Raw genomic sequence first — 17,606 nt, forward strand, 5'->3', positions numbered from 1 at the left:
GCAACCGCCTAGCAACCACCCAGAACACCCTAGCAACCACCCAAAATACCCTAGCAACCGCCTAGCAACCACCCAAAAGACCCTAGCAACCGCCTAGCAACCACCCAAAACACCCTAGCAACCACCTAGCAACCACCCAAAACACCCTAGCAACCACCCAGAATACCCTAGCAACCACCCAAAACAGCCTAGCAACCACCCAGAACACCCTAGCCACCACCTAGCAACCACCCAGAATACCTTAGCAACGCCTAGCAACACCATAGCAACCACCCATAACACCCTAGCAACCACCCAGAACACCCTAGCAACCAGCCAAAATATCCTAGCAACCACCTAGCAACACCATAGCAACCACCCATAACACCCTAGCAACTGCCTAGCAACCACCCAGAACACCCTAGTAACCACCCAAAATACCCTAGCAACCACCCAAAAGACCCTAGCAACCACCCAAAACACCCTAGCAACCACCTAGCAACCACCCAAAAGACCCTAGCAACCGCCTAGCAACCACCCAAAAGACCCTAGCAACCACCAAAAATATCCTAGCAACCACCCAGAACACCCTAGCAACCGCCTAGCAACCACACAAAAGACCCTAGCAACCGCCTAGCAACCACCCAAAACACCCTAGCAACCACCCAAAACTCAGAGTGTGCATGTGTCTGAGTGTGTGAGCGAGTTAGTGTGTGTGTGTTTATCTATCAATTATATTAATTTCAACTTATAAACTCTAAACGCATATAAACTCTGAGTGTGTAAGTGTTATCGAGTTAGTGTGAGTGTATGTGAGTTAATGTGTGTGTGTGTAACCGCCTAGAACACCATAGCAACCACTGAGAACACCCTAGAAACCGCATAGCAACCACCCAGAACACCCTAGCAACCAACCAAAATACCTTTGCAACCACCCAGGACACCATAGCAACCACCCAGAACACCATAGCAACCACCCAGAATACCATAGCAACCACTCAGAACACCCTAGCAACTGCCTAGCAACCAACAGATAAACACCCTTATCCCTTACTTACTTACCTACCCTGACTTACATTGCAGAGTGCTCAAATTGAGCCAAGACTACGGTGGCCCATTAGTGTACAAGCCAAAAACTCAAATCTAAACTCTCTGAAGCCCTAGACTCAATTAAACTACAATTCTATCTATCTATCTATCTATCTATCTATCTATCTATCTATCTATCTATCTATCTATCTATCTATCTATCTATCTAATCTATCTTTCTTTCTAACTAATCTTTCTTTCTTTTTAACTAATCTATCTTTCTTTCTAACTATTCTTTCTTTCTTTCTTTCTAATATTTATAACTTTTCTTTCTTTCTAACTAATCTTTCTTTATACCTAATCTTTTTCTTTCTTTCTTTCTCTTTCTTTCTTTCTTTCTTTCTTTCTTTCTTTCTTTCTTTCTTTCTTTCTTTCTTTCTACCTAATCTTTTTCTTTCTTTCTTTCTAACTAATCTTTCTTTCTTTCTTTCTTTCTTTCTTTCTTTCTTTCTTTCTTTCTTTCTTTCTTTCTAATATTTATTTCTTTCTAACCAATCTTTCTTTCTTCCTTTCTAATCTTTTTCTTTCTTTTTCTTTCTTTCTTTCTTTCTTTCTTTCTTTCTTCTAACTAATCTTTCTTTCATTCTTTCTTTCTAACTAATCTTTCTTTCTATCTATCTTTCTTTTGCTTTCTTTCAAACTAATCTTTCTTTCTTTCAAACTAATCTTTCTTTCTTTCTTTCTTTCTAATTTTTCTTTTTTTTCCCAACAATATCTTTATTTATTTCCAAACATAGTGACATTTACATATACTCAAAACTCTTGCCCCAAACCCCGCAGAACCCTGTCCATCAGACTGACCGAGACATGACATCACAACACAAATAATTAAATAAATATAAATAACTAAAGACAAAGGAAACGGAAATACACAAAAAGTAAAAAAAGTAAAACAAATGCTTCATAAGTCAATAAAAATGGAGGGAATAAGTACAAAACCTACCATGCACAGCTCTCACCAGGGTGCACTACACATGAATTAGATAATGGTCAATAAAATCAGACTGCAGGAGGCTATCTTTTTTATTTCTAATCTATCTTTCTAACTAATCTTTCTTTTTAACTTATCTTTCTCTCTTTCTAACTAATCTATCTTTCTTTTTCTTTCTTTCTAACTAATCTTTCTTTCTTTTTCTTTCTAACTAATCTTTTTTCTTTCTTTCTAACTAATCTTTCTTTCTTTCTAACTATTCTTTCTTTCTAACTAATTTATCAATCAAAATTTAAACTACTTAAAACTTCTAACTACTTAAAACTTCTAACTACTTAAAACTTCTTCAAACTCTCTGGTCCGGCTTTCTCAAGCCAACTTAAAGTTTGTCTCAACAAACTTTTTTTTCTAGTTTTAAATATTCTCTTAAAATTGCTCATTGTTGTACATGATCTCTTCACTGCAGTTTTTCCATAAATTAACTCCTTTGGTTGTAATGCAGTGATATTTAGCATTTGTTCTTATAAGTGTCTTTTGAAATACAAACGTTCCTCTTAAGTGATGCTTGCTCTCTCTCATTTGAAACAACCCTTGGATACTTTTCGAAAGCTGTTGATTATTTACTTTATACATAATTTGCACAGATTTAAAGTCAGCAATATCTCTGAATTTTAGTGCTTTTAGTTTGATGAAAAGAGGATTTGTTGGTGCTCTATAAGTGGTTTTATTTACAATTCTTAAGGCTCTCTTTTGAAGAATAAATATAGGTTCAGTGTTCATTTTGTAAGTGTTTCCCCACACTTCCAAACAATAGGTAATATATGGAAGTATGAAGGAATATACAAAGTGTACATTGAGCATTGATTTAATAGGTATTTGCAACAAGTAAGTATATAAGGGGCGCCTAGAGAACATGTAATCCACTTTTCGTCAGAGGGGATTGTGCAGGCAGCCCGGAGGCATGGCAACGAGACACAGTGCCTCGTTTCGTTCTCAGGGAACAAGGGTTACAGTCATAACCCGAGATGTTCCCTTTTGAAAGAGAACTTGCACTGCGTCCTGAGATGGGGGAACGAAATACCCACGCCGCCATGCTGAGGGGAGTGCATGCCAAAATAATGGCTGAGACTATAGCAGAATAATGGCAGTTTCAAGCAGAAATGCCAAAACCACTCACCCCTTCTGGTCACACACTAGACTGTCAGTGACAATACTCCCTATGGTGACTGCCCAAGCTATCATGCCACAATGAGCTCAGTAGAGCGGTGGCTTCAGCTTAGAGAGACTCTTTAGAGAGAGAAAGCCAACTCACCCAACACACCAAGGCACGCATCAAGGCACGCATGACATATCACTACCTGGCTCAGATAAGCGGAGGCCTTATCAAAAAGCTTCAAAGGCCGCTCAAGGGCTTGGAACCAACATCTTCACTGGAAGGGATTACTTTAAGGGAATATGGCCAGTGGCCTAACACTTTTAGGGGGACAATGTGTCAACCCCCATAGCCACCAGGGAGGCTGACCGGGTTTGTCCTGAGACCTAGTCTAGCCAACAACTGTCTGTTTCCTAAACAGAGACTCTTACCATTACTTGCCTCATGAGAGGTAACCAGATGAAAGAGACTGCGGAAAAGCAGTAACCAGCTCACACCGGATAAAGAGAAGGGCATCCTGGGGAGCAGGACTCCGCATAGTGCTGTCCAAATCCTTACAAGCGAGGGGAGTTACTCTGCTCGACCTTGGACCTACAGAGTGCTATCTTTTTCAAAACACTGTGGGTACTCTACATAGGGTCCCTAAAGTGAGGAGTACCTCCAGCTCTTCTAAGACCCTCTCGAATGAGGGAGTACCTAAGAACTTAATAATATTGATCTACCAGGGAGGTCTCATGAGAGTCCTTCGACCTTCTGACCAGACTCTGGGAGCGGAGTACTCTACAGAAAGACCCTCTCAAATGAGTGGAGTACTACCCAGCTCAACCAAGTAGAGCATCGATCAAGCTCAGAATAACACAAGTGTTAGGCAAGGGGCAAGTGTCTGAGCTCTAAGGAAGCGTACTCAATACCATCCTGGAAGGAGGGAGTACTTAATCGGCTCGACCTGAGCATCATTGGTGCAGGGCACAAGGGGCTTCAGAGCTCTGGGAGCGAAGTGTTCTCAGAAAATCCTCACCCTTTATTCAAGGGCGGTTGATATCAGCCTGGCCCGAGACAACCACTCAAGGGTAGATACCTGAACAATTACTAGAATCTATCTCCAAAACAGGTTGATGTCTGAGCTAAGCTCTGGAGGAGTAGAGGCCTCATCAGGAAGAAATTCCATGGAAGAGGCCTAACCATTCAAACCCCCCAACTTGATGGTCAAAACCAAGGAGTTTTCACAGGGAAGTCTGGCCACAGGCTAGATAATGCTACAACCAAAGCTCCAGAGAGTGGCAGCTTCAGCATAGTGCTTGTCACTCTCCAAGCGAGAGGAAGCCTGACAACGCCCAGGTGACAACCACAGGGGAGGCCTTCTGAGGACATAGCTTGCAACACCTGGCTATTTGTCTGTGCTAAACACCGCTAGGGAACTGTAGCTCAGCATATCGCTTCTACTCTAGTATCAAGAGGAGTCAGCAAAACCTAGGCAGTTTGAGGAGGCCACAGGGCCTACAACTCGCATTAGGAGAAGGCGTCGTACCAGGATCACTAGCTGCCAGTCTTGGGCTGGAGAGGTTCTCCTTCAGGAGTAGCCTACTCTGAGCTACTGCAGACTAGGAGCTGGAGATGCTACAGCAAAAAACGCCCTCTGTCTAAGAGATGCATTTCTAAAGTACTTAGCCTAGGCCGGGTATCAGGCAGCCCAAACATTGAGGGCCGAGCACACAAGCATTCATGACCTTCCTGGAGCTCAGTTGAGCGGTGACTTCAACATAACGACTCTCTTAAGTGAGAGGAAGCCAACTTCAATCACCACAAGGAAAGTATCAAGGTGGCCCTAGTACAGACCTCCACTTGAAAGCATCATCCACCTAGAACTCAGTGGAGCGGTGGCTTTCACATACTGACTCTCTAAATGAGAGGAAGCCAACACAATCACCACAGGGTGATTATCAAGGTGGCCCATAGAGGAACGCGCTTGAAGATCTATCTGGAGCTCAGATGAGTGACGGCTAAGAAAGTAACTCTCTAATTGAAAGGAGGCCGAACTACAGGTGATATGTTTTGTTCTACTGCTTCCCACCATATAAGAACCTCATAACCCGACTCTTAGTTAGAGGAGGCAAATAGTAAGAGTGTCACGATAACCTTCCCTAAAAACGGGAGCTCCAGGGCCCCAGTCAAATTGCCCCTTAAAAAATATATATATATATATTTGTAATGGTTCAGTTTAATTGTAAGGAAAGGTTAATTTGGTTATATGTTGACCTTTAAGCGCCCTCTTGTGGCGAGGATTGTGTATGGTAACTTCAGTATGACTTGTGTTGAGTTGAGTTCATTGTGAAGTGCCATGGCTGAAGAGCGGCTCGTACGGTGAAGTCGTGGCCCGCATAAAGCTGTAAGATGCTATTATTTGTCATATAAATATGATGTTTAGCAGGTTTAAGATGTTTGTCAGTAAATTCATTAATCTAGAGATGCAAATGTTGCTAAAAACGAGGGGGTTAATGACAGTGCTGCTGACTGTGCGACACAGCAGTGGCTGATTATGCATGTCGCACGTCTGAATGAATTAATAAGTGATCTCTTGTGCCCTAATTGTGCTGCATCAGATCTATTTATTAACATTGATCCAGTGAACCATGGATTTTGTAGCAGTCTGCTTCTAGAGTGCAGTAATTGCAAAGGAGAGAGTGGGTATAGGCGAAGCGTCTACACATCCACACGGCTGCATAGCGAGACGAGAGGTGATGTCGCTTTTTACGTGAATGTCCGCATGGTGCTTTTGGCCCATGAATTAGGGATGGGATATGCTGCACTGAGGAAGGTCAGCAAGGTGTTGGGGATCCCTTCCCTTCACCTGTAAACATACCAGAGGCATGACAAGAGAGTGACAGATAGGCTTTGGAAACAGGGATGGGACAGGGATGTTGATTTTGGAGGTCTAATGACCTGTTACATTTATCATAGTGTTGTTGTAACAGTGAACATATTTTCATGGATGGAAAAAAGATGGATTCGTAACAGTAGAATAAAATGAGAGAGAGAGAGAGAGAGAGAGAGAGAGAGAGAGAGAGAGAGAGAGAGAGAGAGAGAGAGAGAGACACACACATATTAACAGTAGGCTGCATCACACGCACGTACAATTATGGATCTGTTGTAATAGTATAACATTATAATAGTATATCTAATAGTAATTTTATTTTATTTTAGCTTGTCCAATTGGCTGCTATAACTGCATGGTCTACTCCTGGTTCTTTCCAAAAGAAATTGGGTTTTTGCCACTCAAATGTACCGTTTCAATAAACTAAACAAAAAAGGAACAGGTCTTGACACAACATGCATTTTTATTTTAGTGCCGGAAATTGAGAGAGGATTGGAGTCACTGCACAAGACTAGGGAGCAGATCCGGCAGGCCTATGCAGACGTTGATCCAGAGTTAGCAGAGTTGCTGAGGGAGGATGCTGATGCTGTAATTAACATTGGTGTCTCTTTTGATGGCACCTGGCAAAAAAGAGGCTTCACTTCCCATTATGGCATTGGCATTTGCATTGATATTCTAACAGGACTGATAATTGACTTTGAGGTATTATCCTCTTACTGTCATGCTTGTGTCCTAAAGCAAAGTGCCAAGAATGAGGGGAAGATTACTGTGGAGGAATTTGACAGCTGGAGGGAGACGCACACTGACTGTGCCAATAATATCACAGGGTCTAGTAAGGCAATGGAGCAGGAGGCAGCAAAGAGGATGTGGGCTAGATCAGTCAGTCGCCACCAGCTGCGGTACACTGAGATGCTCTCAGATGGGGAAGTACTGTCACTGAACCCATACCCTGGGCATGAGATTGTAAAGCTGGAATGTATAAACCATGCTCACAAGCGAATGGGCACAGCTCTCAGAAAATGTAGTGCCAAGCGCAAATTGGGAGGCAAGGGTTTGGGGAAACTGACCGCAAAGAAATGCAAAACACTGCAAAATTATTACAGGGGGGCAATTTTGAAAAAACAGGGGTCACTGGATACAATGAAAGCAGAGATATGGGCAGGCCTTCTCCACTGCATGTCAACAGACGAAACACCATTGCATACTAGGTGCAATCCATCTTGGTGTTGGTATCGGAGGGCAGAAGACAAAGATGAGACCCCTGAAAGCCACACTCGACATGCTGCAAATTATCGATCCCATGAGGTGGGCCAGAAACTTCTCCCCATCTATCACCGCATGTCAAGCGACAGCTTGCTGCAAAGAATGCAGCATGGTGGCACACAAAATGCAAACGAGTGCCTTATTGAGTGCACGTGCTCTTCGCCCAGACAATAACACACAGGTCATGTGTGTCTCCGTGTGTCAGAAAATTCGGACACGGGTCAGCACGGGTCTCCTTGAAACGTTTCTCAGACATTCTTTTACCTGATCAACAGATCACTTCAAACACAAACAGTCCCTGAAGATGAAAAGAGGGATGACATGTTCTCAAAGTTTTGCAGAAATTAAGAAAATTCGAATGTGTGTGAAAACAGGTGAAATGTGTTTTGGCAACACTTTATTTTGACGGTGACATGCAGTTGCAAAGTCTAAAGTGGACCATCGAAATAAGTTTTGAGCAATGTGTCTTTGTTTTGAGAACTGAATGAATGGTTTGGGAAATTGCATAAACTGAATCAGTTATAGTGAGTTAGCAATCGAGAATTTTTTAAAATATATATTGATATATAACTATATAGTGGAGTCTTGTCAATAAGTCACACATGCACTGATAGCTCTGAAATAAACTAACCCTTATAGGCCGGGAGCCAGGTCCACTCCTCAGGATGTTTTTTGCTACCTTTTTTTCACTATTATTTCCTATTATCTTATACCTTGGGGCCCAGGGGCGCCACCAGGAATTTTGGGCCCCATGACAAAAAAATATAATTGGGCCCCCTCTGCGCAGCTGTTGTCACCACATCTCTAGGACCTAACTGTCCCATCAAAAGCTTTACATAACTCTAATCAAAGGCTTGCACCTGTCTTGCTTCTTGTAGTTCAATACTAGTACTAGCACAATATTTAATGCTGTGATTTGTAAATGCAAGTCTGCAGGTCACTATTTGATGCAAGATTAAAAGCCACCATAAAAATGTCCTTAAGGCAATCCTTTACATTCTCAATGTATTTTTATTGTAAAATTAATGACAGATAAAAAAAAAATAAAAAAAAATAATAATAATATATATATATGAACTTTTTAATTAAAATAAATTAACATCATCATCTTAAAACAATGAAAACAGCAGATTTTTTAACATAACTGCACATATATGCCAACAACAAAATAAAGTTGACGTGTAAAACGGAATTTCCACACCAGGGTTATTATAGTGCTACAAAACAGATCAAGTGATCACTAAATCAATAGGTTTTGAGGTTTGGAATGATGGGAATAATAAAATCTGTAGCCTATCTATAGATGTCATTTAACGGCCAAAATTCAGTCTAAATGAACACATCAAACTGGATTATTTTAATATTGTCTGTAACTTACATGCAGGTTGAGGTAAGCTACTCATTGTTTCTAACTGCATCCAGTACAGACAGTTAACGTTAGCTTATTTCACTATGGACAACAGGTTAATACCACTCACAGACTAAAGGCTACCCACCTTTCTTGGGGTAAAACTGGGTTACTGATTGACACCCTTTCTTTTGTCTTTTCTCTCTTTCCTTTGTTGAAAACCCGATTTTATTTTACTATGCAACATTGTGGTCTCTGTGTGTTTCTGGCGCATCGACTGACTGTCTGCAAGTTTAAACACCGCGCACGCTAACGCAGGACCAAACCATTTCATGCAGATATAGGGGGGTGGTCGGTCAATATGAATGTTTACTTTTTGGTCAATGGGGATATTAAACTTGTATTGCCAAAATAAGTAAAATCAAAAACATCATTCATGTTATTATTATTTGAAATATACTCAATTATGATGGTTTATATAGTGTATAATATAATAAAACAAAATTTAATTATTTTTTACTTATTTGTTGGAATGGTCCTCGTAGTGTTTTTGCGCAGTGTTGCACGTCATCACGCATCACACATGACCAGCGTCGGCCAATAGTGAGCCTACGTGGTGACGTGCAACACAGACACGCTGCGCAAAAACACTACGAGGCCCAGAGAGAAGGAAATGAATAGTGGAATAAAGTCGTTATTTTTGTTTGTTTTTGCGCACAAAAAGTATTCTCGACGCTTGATAAACTTAAGATTGAGCCACTGATGTCACATGGACTACTTTGATGATGTCTGTATTGCCTTTCTGGACGTGAACAGTGACACGTCCATTGACTTTAATGGAGGAACAGAAAGCTCTCGGACTAAATCTAAAATATCTTAAACTGTGTTCCGAAGATGAACGGAGGTCTTACGGGCTTGGAACGACATGAGGGTGAGTCATTAATGACATAATTTTCATTTTTGGGTGAACTAACCCTTTAATATCCTGACGGCCAGCTAAACTTTTTCCCCACACCAAGACTCTGAAGATTAATTCTTAGTTCCACAGGTTTATTGGAGTTAAGGAAAATAGTGAAACTGCAACACACAAAACAAATTACACATTAATAAAGGCTAATTTGCACAATTACTGTTGCATTTTTGTTGTACTCATTTTAACACTAATAAAGAAATACATGTGAACTACATTCTGGTCATTATAGCACCTTTACTGTGCAGCTCGTAACAAATTAACACGTGAGAGCTAGCATATGCATAGCCGACGTGAGTTCAAAACCATCGGCAGATTACACTCTACAAACTTACAATAATTGACAAAAATAACAAATAATACTTCCAGAATAATCTCACAAAACAAAGTATACATACCGACGATGCTATGTCAGACATGAGAAGTAGGCAGATGCGATTGAAGCGCCATGAAAATAAACTCGAGCAAACCGCTGAAACGCTCATGAAGTGCGTGAGTATTTACTTCCCAACTACGGATCACGTAATAGGACATTTAGCACAGCGCGATCTTAAAGTGACCATGACCTAAATACAAACACGTATGAAATGCATATTCCTGGAACACATTAGAACTCTGGAATGCTGACTAAAAGAAAAGCATGTTTATGTAATGTAATGCTTATTTAAGATTTCTTACTCATAACAAAACAATGCGTATCCCACCAGTGGAGCGGGCCGTTGCTATGCAGCTGTGCCCTAACACCACTTGGAGAAGCCAGTCGCAGGCAGGCCTCCCCGCCCGGAGATGAATCGGGCCATCCACTACACTACAGTGAGAGCAGCCGATCCCTCCAGCCGATATGAGGTCAAGGCACTACAGTCCCTTGGCTAACGTCAGACCTCGTCTCATGTTCATTTTCTCGTATTTGAGGCGTGGTTTACGAATGCCCAGAGCCGTTTATTGGGCGCTACGAATGTCTATCAAATGCGCCTGTACGTAGCTCATAGCCAATTGTTTCAATTATACCAGATGACGTATGTAGAGCGACAGAAATTCGACGAGGAAGAACACGAAATAAACTTGCGTTCTAAACTACTTAGAACACTATTTAAGGCTGCATCGAAAGTTAACTTCGCGTCTGCTGCCATGTTGGATCCATAGATATAAACAAACTGCTTCGGTGTGTCGCATAGACGTCGTCATCGTCTTGCTGCTCCCTCCCCGTTCTGTGATTGGTCCCCTCGCTGAGGCGAAAATCTGGTCCATGGAATCCAGGCTGCCTAGCAGCGTGAATAAAATCGCGCTGCGTGCAAGGCAGCATGGGGAAACCCAGGCTAACAGTCCCTACTTCATTGTCCCCAAGAAAGGTGGTGGGTTCAAAATGCTCACGAGGAAACGCATTTTCGAATGCATCCGTTCCCAAGATTGGTTTGCAGCGATCGACCTGAAGGACGCATACTTTCATGTCTCGATTCTTCCTCGACACAGGCCATTTCTGCGATTTGCGTTCGAGGGTCTGGTATTAGTACAAGGTCCTGCCCTTCGGGCTGTCTCTGTCTCCCCGTGTCTTCACGAAAGTCACGGAGGGGGCCCTTGTTCCCATGAGAGAACAGGGCGTGCGCATCCTCAACTATTTCAACGACTGGCTCATATTAGCACACTGATCAGTTATGCGAACACAGGGACCTCGTGCTCAGACACCTCAGCCAGTTGGGTCTTCTGGTCAACTGGGAGAAGAGCAAACTCGCCCCCATGCAGAGGATCTCTTTTCTCGGTATGGAGTTGGATTCGGTTGCACAGACAGCACGCCTCACAGAGCAACGCGCTCAGTCGGTGCTGAACTGCTTGAACACCTTCAAAGGCAGGACGGCGGTCCCACTGAAATTCTTTCAGAGGCTCCTGGGGCATATGGCAGAGGCGGCAGCGGTAACTCTGCTTGGGCTGCTCCATATGAGACCGCTTCAGCACTGGCTTCATGGCCGAGTCCCGAAATGGGCGTGGCATCACGGCACTCACCGGGTGACAAACACACCGGCGTGCCGCCATACCTTCAGCCCGTGGTCAGACCCCTCGTTGCTGCGGGCAGGAGTCCCCTTGGAACAGGTTTCCAGGCATGCTGTGGTGTTCACAGATGCCTCTGCCACCGGTTGGGGTGCCACGTACAACGGGCATGCAGTGTCAGGGGTGTGGACGGGCCCTCAACTGCATTGGCACATCAACTGCTTCGAGTTGCTAGCAGTACATCTCGCTCTGAGCCGCTTAAAGAGGCCGCTACAGGGCAGAGACGTGCTGGTCCGTAAGGACAACACTGCAACCGTTGCGTACATCAACCGACAAGGTGGTCTACGCTCCCGTCGCTTGTTGCAACTCGCCCGCCATCTCCTCCTCTGGAGTCAGAGCATCCTAGGTCACTTCGAGCCATGTATGTCCCCGGTGTGCTCAACCGTGTGGCCGACGAGCTATCATGAGCTGTGCTTCCGGGAGAATGGCGACTCCACCCCCAGGCAGTTCAGCTGATCTGGAGAGAGTTCGGGGAGGCTCAGGTAGACCTGTTTGCCTCCTCAGAGACCTCCCACTGCCAGCTGTTTTACTCCCTGACTGAGGGAACACTCGGCACGGATGCACTGGCACACAGTTGGCCCCGGGGCCTCCGCAAATATGCGTTCCCCCCAGTGAGCCTACTTGCACAGACCCTGTGCAAAATCAGGGAGGACAAGGAGCAGGTCCTTCTGGTGGCCCCCTATTGGCCCACCCGGACCTGGTTCCCAGAACTCATGCTCCTTGTGACAGTCCCTCCCTGGCCCATTTCTCTGAGGGAGGACCTTCTGACTCAGAGACGGGGCACCCTATGGCACCCGCGTCCGGACCTCTGGAAACTCCATCTCTGGTTCTAGGTGATTTACCCCCATAGGTACTTAACACCATCACTTCTGCACGGGCGCCGTCCACGAGACGTGTGCCTTGAAGTGGAACCTGTTCGTCGAGTGGTTTTCTTCTTGCCGAGAGGACCCCCGAAGATGTTCGATAGGGTCCGTGCTTCCTTCTTGCAGCAAGGGTTGGTCTCCCTCCACCCTCAAAGTACATGCTGCCGCTATTTCAGCTTATAACGACCACATAGATGGCAAATCAAAGCTGTCAAAGCTGTGGCGCTTTGGTACGGATTCCTATCAGTCGGTCACGACATACGTCGAGAGTGACCGACCGATAAGGGAATGTCTCGGTTACATATGGTAACCCTCGTACCCTGAGGGAGGGAATGGAGACGTACATCCCATCGTCACATCTGCTGCTGCCCGTCGGGGCGGCCAGCTTACCAGGCTTGGCTCCTCAGCAAAAAAGGAGCTCACCTCGCACCTTCTGCTCATTATATACCTGCGTTGCGAGGCTCAACAGCTGACGCAAATGACTGCATGCCAATGTGTTTTGGCTCGTTTTAGTTTTACTCGAAGTAGATTGGCCTCTCTAGCGAGATTCCTATCAATCGGTCACAACGTACGTCTCCGTTCCCTCCCTCAGGGAACGAGGGTTACCATATGTAACTGACACATTTCGCCATTTGGCTGTAAAGAATGTTTACCTGTACAGAAGGTTACTAACATTTACTCTATTAAAGGTTGGCTTTTTGATAACAGACTGCACACTAGGTTCATCTTTATTCCTTGTGTTGCGAGGACTTTGTGGACTTAAATAAATCTCACATTTGGTTAATTGATTTTGTGTGAATGTACCCTATGTTGCACCCTGACCCCTGTCCACCTAGGGCAGGGCTATTCAATTCAATCATCTCCATCTGGCCCAAAGGCACCCCAACCTCTCTTCGCCTCTTTTCCTGGCGGTGTGGCTACATTTGGTTAGATATGCGAGTGGCCGTAGTGGCGCGTGCAGCTGTATGTCTATACGCACTGTGCGTACCATGAGCGCTCCGACTAACCTGAGAAACGTTTTCAGTCCGAATATTTCAGCAGTTATTATGTGTGCCCCGTATTTCTGTCGACTGAACCAGCGATACCAATCATTTGTGAATGGTGCGAATCTTTTGTTCGATCTTTGGTTCAATTATTTCCTTTCCATGAATTGGCCAAATGCGCTTGCATAATGGTCTGAAACGATTCAGATTTGTTCGGACCGCTCTGTCACTGAATCATCTGAAGCTGTTTCTCAGTCAGCAACAACAAATATAGAACAAATAGCGCTGTTTTCCGTTTAGTTTCAGTTCAACTCGCAGTTTAGTTTACTTTGAACTGCGCAGCACCGCCCAGTGGATAACGGAACGCAAGCTTAAAGGAGTTGCGTTTACTCCCGGTTCTGGACACTATTATTAAACAGCATTGCGACATCTAGTGAGAAGTTGTTCAATTCGACACACCTCTGTTACAGACCACAAATCACTCGATGATTTAACTAGTTTTAAATCAGATGAAGCAGCCTCAACATTCCCAACACGACTGATGAGGTAAACAGCAGAAACATTGTGCCATGAACGAAGTTAGAAGACTTTAAATCCCCTAATCACCACCTTTACAAACATTTACCATGAATGTACTGTAGTAATTTACTATGGTTTGGGCAGAAATGTGGAATATTTATACTGAATACTATCTTATAGTCATTTATATTGCAGTAGATCAGGGGTCGGCAACCTAAGGCACGCGGAGGGTTAATCGCTGGCACAGAAGCAAATGCGAGAGAAGTGTATGTATTTCATTCAGATAAAGTAGTCTACCACACAGATCTACATTTTGATGTAATAATTCCTCATAGTAAAATAATACAGAACGCACATGTAGGAAACCTCGTGAATTACGGCCGTTTCACGCATATTTTTTTCGGCGTGCATGTTAATCAATGAGTGCATTCACACCGGGAGCAGGAGCAGCGCCCAACAGGATCGTCGCGTGAGCAGCAGTGAAGCGGGGGTTTCGCCGCCGAGTCTATTTTGTCTGCGCTGCTCACGCTCAATTAAAGTGAAAGCACACTTTTGATGGACAAAATAAATATGATTTCAAACAAAAGTGCCCAAAATGCACAGAATGTGCATGTCTAGTGTGTTTTAACAAGAACTGGATTAGGTTATGTCAGAAAAGAAAATGAAGACTCAAAAATATTTATATAAAATGTATGTGTATAGTTTTTAACTGTGTTTAGGCATTTTGTTATACAGTGGTAGTGAGTGAGTAGCCATGCATGGTTTTACCTGTGGTTATCACGTCTCACTGTCAGAATACTTTCATTTAAGCCTACAATAATTATAAATAAAATAATTCTTACCAATAGCTATGATCTTGTATAATTCATATTTTTGTACATAGCTGTAAATAAGTTATTTATTAAAGACTCAATACATCTGCATACTGTTGGGTACTACATTTCCAAGTAAATACAATACTTTTTTAGGTTTACTTTAGCTTATTTATTGATACTGTAATGTTTCAATAAGTAATGTTTCAATAAATAAGCTAAACCCACCGGACCTCCTCAACATTCCGATTTAATAATCCGGCCCTCTAATGAAGCTAATTGAATAGCCCTGACCTAGGGGCATAACATTACTCATTTTTCATGCAATACACTTCATATAGTATAGCAGTACATAAGTCAAGTCTCAACTCTTGTTTAAGACATTGTTCATATGCAAAAAATATGCAATATAATTCCAATATGGAATGGTAATGCTTGAAAGTTCTGTTTTCTCCGATTTGAGATACAGTGGAGAACTTTGGTTATACCAGCTATAATCCTCTAGATAGAAAGGTCATCTTGGACTTAAATTGAAGCTTATAAACTTGGGAAGTTTTTCATGTACATTAGAGGCAGTGATATATATAATACAATGCTTGAAAATGATCACTTTTGATGACAATTTGTCAGGCGGACAGCCATTCTTTTGTCTTTTGGGGTATTTTGAGAGTGATATTTGACAGCAAAAAGGCAGCAATCCCCAGAATCTTTTTCTGCTGGTTTCCCCTATGTGTCAGGATACACCATGCAAAATTTTAGGGTTATATGGCCATTTATGTAGCTGCAGTACCTTAATATTCACAATTACATCATTCCGCCAAAAGCTTTTCCCAAAAAGGGTGTTTTTTGGCCCCTGTGACCAAACGGGGCCGAGTTAGGGGTGGTCGTTATCAACTTGTGATGGCCCAAGGTATAAGATAATAGGAAATAATAGTGAAAAAAAGGTAGCAAAAAATATCCTGAGGAGTGGACCTGGCTCCCGGCCTATTAGGTTTTGTTCAGCGAATACGTTGCTATGGCTGGCTACTTTTATACCCTGAAAGTTACCTCCGTTTTTGGAACCCGAAAGCCAAGGTTATTTGCTTACTTACCCTTAAACACCTGAGTATGTCACATAACCTGCAGGTCATGAGATGCACCTCTGAGCTATTTTAAGAGAACTGGTGGATCATTGCTTGATCTAATATGAATTAGTGAAATTCAAGATTCAAAGAAATGTAGAAAATATGTTTTTATAAATGATGATAAACTATTTCAACCATTTTGCATTTAATGAGTTGCAATGAACTAGCCTAATGCCTAGATGTTTTGAGGGGTAAGACTATTCAACAGAGAACCAGAATAACATATTTTGATCAACATGACATAAGCAACTGATTATGTAGGAAACAGCAGACAACTGTACATAATCGTTGCATGAATGTAGAAAAGTAGGGCTGTGTTGAAAAAATCGATTCACCAATTCTGAATCGATTTTCATATTAATTTCTAAAGATCGATCCATAACTCAGAGGATCGATTTAATAATAGGCCTACATTTTCCCCGTGAACTTTAACTTGCCGCGTCATTGAATTCACGCATGCGCGCGAGGTGGAAGGACATTAAAACAACGAACATGGCGGTCAGTAACGTTAAAGGGATAGTTCACTTTGAAATTAATTTTTGATATGTTTTAGCTTACCTCAAGGGCATCCAAGATGTAGGTGTCTTTGTTTCCGCAGTAGTTTCAATTTTGATATTTTTAGGTCAAACCGTTCTTGTCTGTCAGTCATATAATGCAGGTCTATGGTCACTGGATCAAAACACAAGCACAGAGTCCAAATTAAAACAATTCCCCATCGTCCAAATGAAACAATTCCCCATCATAAGTACACATTGATGGCCTAAGACACGAAACGAGCGGTTTGTGTGAGAAAACGAACAGTATTTATATTGTTGTTATCTCTTGAAAACAGCACACGTCCAAATGATCTGACGGCGCAGGCGGGTATAGATATATACATAGATCTCGCCTTGGCTACGGTTTCGTTCCAATGAACTGCAGTAGCCAAGGCGACATCTATGTATATATCTATACCCGCCCGCGCCGTCAGATCATTTGGACGTGTGCTGTTTTCAAGAGATAACAACGATATAAATACTGTTCGTTTTCTCACACAAACCGCTCATTTCGTGTCTTAGGCCATCAATGTGTACTAATGATGGGGAATTGTTTCATTTGGACGATGGGGAATTGTTTTAATTTGGACTCTGTGCTTGTGTTTTGATCCAGTGACCATCGACATGCATAATATGACTGACAGACAAGAACGGTTTGACCTAAAAATATCAAAATTGAAACTACTGCGGAAACAAAGACACCTACATCTTGGATGCCCTTGAGGTAAGCTAAAACATATCAAAAATTAATTTCAAAGTGAACTATCCCTTTAAGCAAGCGGTTGCTTTGAAAACTCCAGAAACGCCCAAAGCTGCGATCTGGCAGTGTTTCCCACACATAGACTAATTCGTGGCGGTGCGCCACAGAATCAACACCGGCCGCCACATATTGCATTTCGTTATTAAAAAAAAAATTGTTTACGCTATTTAAAACACGCAGCGTATTTATTCAGCTGCATTTCCTTTCCCTGCTCTCCCTCCGTCTCTCTGTCACTCACGCGTCTCTCTCACAAGCGAATTTTTGTCTCGCCAAAGTCTTATTTGATCGGTGAGTGATGATAACTGCTGCGCTTGCGATAGGGCGTATTGCTGAAAGAACGAGCAGAGAGAGAGGCCCGGTC

General features: G+C 42.8%; 1 protein-coding gene across 1 annotated transcript in view; it reads right to left on the reverse strand.

The window, feature by feature from the left end:
- Positions 1–17,606, reverse strand: part of tshr (thyroid stimulating hormone receptor) — a gene marked incomplete at its 5' end in the record, with an annotated part of 81,012 nt that overhangs the window by 51,608 nt on the left and 11,798 nt on the right. The window lies entirely within an intron of this gene.

The sequence above is a fragment of the Rutilus rutilus genome, assembly GCF_951802725.1.
Source record: "Rutilus rutilus genome assembly, chromosome: 15".
Lineage (NCBI taxonomy): Eukaryota > Metazoa > Chordata > Actinopteri > Cypriniformes > Leuciscidae > Rutilus > Rutilus rutilus.